General features: G+C 28.9%; 1 protein-coding gene across 1 annotated transcript in view; it reads left to right on the top strand.

The window, feature by feature from the left end:
• Positions 1 to 1,055: 1,055 nt before the first annotated feature.
• Positions 1,056 to 6,000, top strand: part of LOC107163959 (uncharacterized) — a 155,777-nt gene continuing 150,832 nt past the window's right edge. The window contains exon 1 of the mRNA XM_089219429.1: positions 1,056 to 1,553. The gene's annotated coding sequence lies outside the window, so the exon portion shown is untranslated. The remainder of the gene's footprint in view (positions 1,554 to 6,000) is intronic.

Genomic DNA, 6,000 nt, shown 5'->3' with positions numbered 1-6,000 from the left:
TTTTTTGTTATTAAAAAATAAATAAATGTGTACATTTTCAACAATTATTTATAATACTTCTTTTAACAGAATATAATTTTCAATATATTAGTTTTAATTCTTTGTGAAGTAATGTTCAATTTGTTCAATATATTTAGAAGAATTTCAGACAATACTTTGAACCTATTTACACCATTCAACTTAACGTGTGCACTACAAATAGAAAAATAAATTACTTATAGTAATATTTTTATTATATATATTTCAAGATGCAAAGGGTTTCCCCTAGTTAGGTTACCCTTAGGTTCTGGTGGTTGAAATCGAGGGTTTGTGAGCATAGTGTGCAGGTACCAGAGCCTTCAAGTATAAGATATATATTTTAAAATATCCTTAGAAATAAGGAAAGCAGAATCTCTGATTAAAATTTTTTCTTTTTTTTTTCATCGGTCGGTACAACAGTGATTAATTTTTGTATTACCATAGTATGTATAGGTAAACATCACAGTAAGTTTAACTTGAATCAATTTTTAACCCCTTTGCACACTCTCCTTGTATACGCCCCAGTTCAAGATTACAATGATGTATACTTATATACCTCGTTACTCCGTAACACTACCAATAATACTAATATGATTTACGATTTTATTTGAAATTTAATTTTACAATTTAGTGATATAGGTATGTGTATAAATGAGTAATGGATGCCAAATAGCAATAGATAGGTACTACAATAATATTATGCACGACGAGCATATTATTTTTTTATGATACTAATATTAATAATAATAATAACATACGAACACGATATTTTAAACTGCAGCTCATTTTGATTTAGACTATATCATCGTATTATTATTATTGCAACGATAATATTTCGTAAGAATACTAAGAATTTTAAATAGTATTAACTGTATAAATAGTTCGTGTTCTTGGACGTTTCGTGAAACCCGGACCACGCTGTATAACAATAATATAATATTATGGCGTGTGCGGTGTCCAAGTTCCGGCGCCGGCGCTGTACGGAACCGCGTGATCCGACTGCGTCGTAGTTACACTAGCCGGTCGGTCGTCGTCAGTCCGGCTTGATCCGTGCGCCCGTCGACTACGTACCGTTCGCGTGCCGTGGGATTTATAATAAAATCGTCGGGCCAACAACAATATATTTCGAACGTGCCTGACTTGGCTGTCTGCACTCCGTTCAAATCCTATTTCGTACACGATCGAATAAACAAACGACTCCCCCCCCACCTACTCCCGGTTGACGTGCATTATTGATGCCCAGAAGATAATATTTTCGTTGTCACTGCAGTGAATCCCCCAAAAAAATTTCATTTTTACCGTATGTTAGAAAAGTTTAAACGTGCGTTCGTCCAACCCGACCAACAACTATATGACGCGGTTGGGGTGTGTTTTAGACGTTTCGTGAATATTAATTCATTTACACTTTGACAACATTACCGTTGGTGGAGATCATTACGTTTTTTTTTTTTTTTTTTGTGAAGGGAGAGAAACGATATTGTAACGCCACGAGTAAATTGTTATCTATTTTGTTGCTGATTAACCGAATAAATAAGGTAAATATTCAAAATCAATGTATAATATATATTATATACGCCTCTATATTGAAAATAATATATATACATAGTAACCTAGTTAGCTAATAGCTATCGTAATGTACATTCATAATACCTCTATATCTAAGGCTTATACAACAATAACAAAACTACTTTAACAGTTCAACACGAATTATTGGTGAGGTGTGCATATTTTATAATTTTAACTTTCAATATGATTATTTACTATTACTATAAACAATGCCATGTGCATTTGAATTAAATTTAAAAAAATGTATTTTGAAAAACAGGCTTATGATTAATAAAATACCTTCTGTTAAATAGTAACTCATATTATACATAAAATAATCAAATTTATGTTAGATATTATACATTAGAAAAATAATAAGTTACGTAAAGTAAGAATATTTAATGCGGTCTTTATTAGAATTAGAGCCAAAACTTTAACAACGAATTTTGAGACTTTGATTGTATACATCAACATTTTAATTTAAATTAAAACGGTCTATAAATGAAAACAAATAACTAATAAAACTCTAAAGTTTTATACTTAATTATAAGTACCTATCTGCCTCGATACATTTATAATTCGTAGGTAGTCAAGTTAAAATGTATACTTTATAAAGGTTGAACTTCTTTGAAATAGCAATTAGCTACAAAAAATATACATACTCGTATAGTCGTATATAGGTATACAGAAATATTACAATTGTGATAATTACAGCAATTATAATGTAGGGTAATCGTTTATTTTTATTTGGATACTTACACTCACATAATATATACACGCACATGTATACATAATATATATTACCATGGTATTTTATTATTGTCCACATCAAGAACAATAGTGTACGAGCGAGCAATGAGCATTATTGTTACCTTTTACATAAAAATGTATAACAAATTGGGTGTTCGTTGTGGGGGAAAATATCCCTTCATGTATAAGCATGTCTAATGACATCGTGTTTGTCTTTAGGCCCATCGTTATAGGAGTCTGTATAAAACGAGAAAACGAAAATTAATAGCGGTCAGGTAGTCCCGTAGGCCAAATGTAATGATAGGACATTGTACTGAAAAAACAATTTCAGCAGTTCCTTTTGAATGTTATAAAATTTGATATATACATACATACATACATACATACATACATACATACATACATACATACATACATACAAATACATATATAAGCTCAAAACATTATATTTGGTTAAAATCTGAAACAAATAATAAAATACTAAATTCCTGTTGTTTAATTTCAGTGACCAGTATCAAGTATTATATAGTGCATTTATTCAAAATAATAACATACATAATATTATGCTTATCAAATAAAAAGAAAACGTGTTAATATACTTTTACGAAAAATATACGTTTTAGGAAAACAAGAGATAAGTATGACGAAACTTATTGTTTGTATATTAAGCTAAGTCTATAATCTATTAGCAAAATAAAAAGAGTCATAATTTTATCTTTACACACATACCCACCTGTGTTTTTAATTATCTGAATAAGTCATGGCTAGTGTAAATATTAAATAGGTAGGTACATATTATTTATTAGAAAATATAATATCAGGTACGCGTTATCTATATGGTTTTATAAAAATATACTATTTAAACATTTTAAGCAATAATATTTTGTATAATCAATTTATATTTTATATTAAATCAAACATTTAAAATCTATGTAATTGCTAAAATTGTAGTTAGTAGGTACATATATAGTGTCTAATAGGTACGATATGTCTAATTACAAAGTAATATATCGCCTAAACCAGCGGTGTAGTCTGAAGGTCGCATTGGTTAGAAATAATTAAACGCTGATGTAGAAAAACAGCCTTTTATTTAAATTAAATGCCACCAAGAAGAGAAGCCGTTTTTGCATAGATAAGAAGTGGCAAATGATTTCTGATTAATGATATAATACATATATTTTGTAACTGGTAAAACAAATAAAAAACTTTAATTAATTGGTTTTCATTATAAAGGGAGAGAGGATCGTGAGGTGGCTGATATTATTTTTTACCTGTTTTGGAGGCCGTGACGTTAAAAAGGTTAAGAAACGTTGGTCTAAACGATACTTGTAAAAAAAATATTAAAAATGCTACAAATAATATAGTTATGTTTCCTATGAAAAATAAAAAAAACATGATACGTAACGGTTAATGTAAAAGCATGTTTAATAACTAATTTGTTTAAGACAATTACAATTGGTTAGTATCAAAGCTTTAAATTCTCAAAAAGATTTTTAAAAAATAAACAATTTTTGAAACACAACATTTTAGTCAATAACTGTGTTACGATGACCATAATGTCCTAAGCTCACCAGCATTTGAAAGCAATATTAAGAAAAATCTTCATATTCGAAAAAGTATAAACGTCCATGAACTTGGCTCCATGGAGCCTGGTTTTTAAAAATAGCACGTCTTGTTAATATTTCTCCAAAAAGAAATTATTTTGCTCGGTAAAGAAAAAGAATATTATTTTTAAAAAAAATGCAATCATATTAACTAAAATAATATAAAGCACATTATTGAAATATAAAAATACTGCAATCAACTTTTTGCAATAAATCAGTTTGGTTCAGAATCTAAAACGAAAGAGTGTAACCTATAGCCAAATATCATCAAATAGTGGGCCACAGGCTATATTTGGACCGTTTGCGAACTTTATCCGGCCCACAGACAATAAAATAAATTTTATGAGGTTTTCATTGATTTGCATTGTTTTTTTTTATTTAATTTTACTTGAACATGTTTATTACATTTTGATGGCCCCGATAACTTACCGAATTTTTAAAATATAGTCCCACAAGAATACCAACTTTTATTTGGCTATCCTACAATAAATTAAAATTTAATTTAATTTAATTTACAAAGGCCCGAAAAAAAATCAGATTCATTAAATTTTCTACCTGAAGGTGCAGCGTTCATGCATATTCCTATCCAAAATATATTAATTTATAATTTATAAACAAACAATATAAAATATATAGACATATCAGATGTATAATGGGCTATATTTTAAATATTTCAAATTAAATTTAAAGCCATAACGGGTGAATGAATATTGTTTTACTTCTGCAATAATATTTATTTTTTTCATGGTTGAAAACAGTCAAAATATCTAGAGTAGTGATTATTTTGGTTAGAAATAGAATGCGAGTGCAGGGCGGTTTTTAAAGGATCATTTTTCGTATTTCTCAGTCATTTTTAATAAAATCCTAAAATATAAAAGTTTTGATAAATAAATTTACCAATCCCCAATTTTTAATAAAATATTGACTATATTTAATGAAATCTAACTTTGCTCAGAATCGTTTTTCATTAGTATCTACCTACTTATTTATCTAATATTAATTAATTATTTAATTAGCGTTAAAAAAAAAATATATAGAATATAATACAGATTTTTAACCTTGTTTTCTGCTAAACTTAGCACAACGAATAATTCTATATAAATAAAAATGGGGTGTTACTTTATAGTACCTATGTAGTATGTACGTATATGTGCATAAGGGGTAGTGACGAAACCTATATAATATATGCTTAAAAAAAAAACAGAAATGTTACAAGACGTCTCTTTAGAAATTCTTAAAACGTATGGCTTTTAGGTTTTTCGAATAGAATTGTCCAAGCGAATCAAAATGATTCTTTTGAAGGACCCACAAAAATTTCCGCTTCCAAACATTGAATTCAATCGACGACCATTTTTACCCGACACTACGAATTGTTAGACAAACTTGAGGGGCGAAAGTGCACACAACAGAAGTGATAATTGTGCGACATTTCATGAAATCTATAGAGTCAGAGTGTATTATTATGTACCATTTGAATACTATATATAGTCATATTTGAGTAGACGAGTATAATACGACATTATGTTTACTGATAATCTGTTTAATATTTCTAACCAATGAGTCAACTCCTTCTGATTTTTTATTACCTATGTATTATAAGACTTCTAAAAAATATATCTCCACTAACCCATCCTCACTTGAATCGTATTTAAATAATTTGGCATTACTACAATACTGATTCATTTTAATCGAGTTAACACGTGTCAGTGGTAGTCGTAATAATCGGTCGCTAATTTGTGGTTATTTAATTTTTAAAGTTGTAAAACGTATGAAGTGTTGGTCCCTTATTTCTGCATCAGGGTTTTAGAACTTGGTATATCAGTATCGCAACAGCCCTAAAAGGGTTTGGCCCGCATAATGAATGTTTACTTACCGTAACATTGGTATTGGATAGGGAGTTCGCAGTAAGTACCTTTCACTAAGCTACCGATTGTTGTTTATATCACGCATAGTTAGCATTAAAATAACAGAGAAAGGTATTAGCATAGCGCAAACGTCAAGATAAAAACACATTAGGTTTTTAAGTATACGTCATCATAATAGATTTGACACTTAAATTTGATAACATTGATGAGTATTTATT

The sequence above is a fragment of the Diuraphis noxia genome, unplaced genomic scaffold (assembly GCF_037042655.1).
Source record: "Diuraphis noxia isolate RWA-SAM2 unplaced genomic scaffold, SU_Dnox_SAM2 contig0002, whole genome shotgun sequence".
NCBI classification, from domain to species: Eukaryota; Metazoa; Arthropoda; class Insecta; order Hemiptera; family Aphididae; genus Diuraphis; species Diuraphis noxia.
The sequence above is the reverse complement of the archived record's forward strand: the minus strand, read 5'-3'. Positions and strand labels throughout refer to the sequence as shown.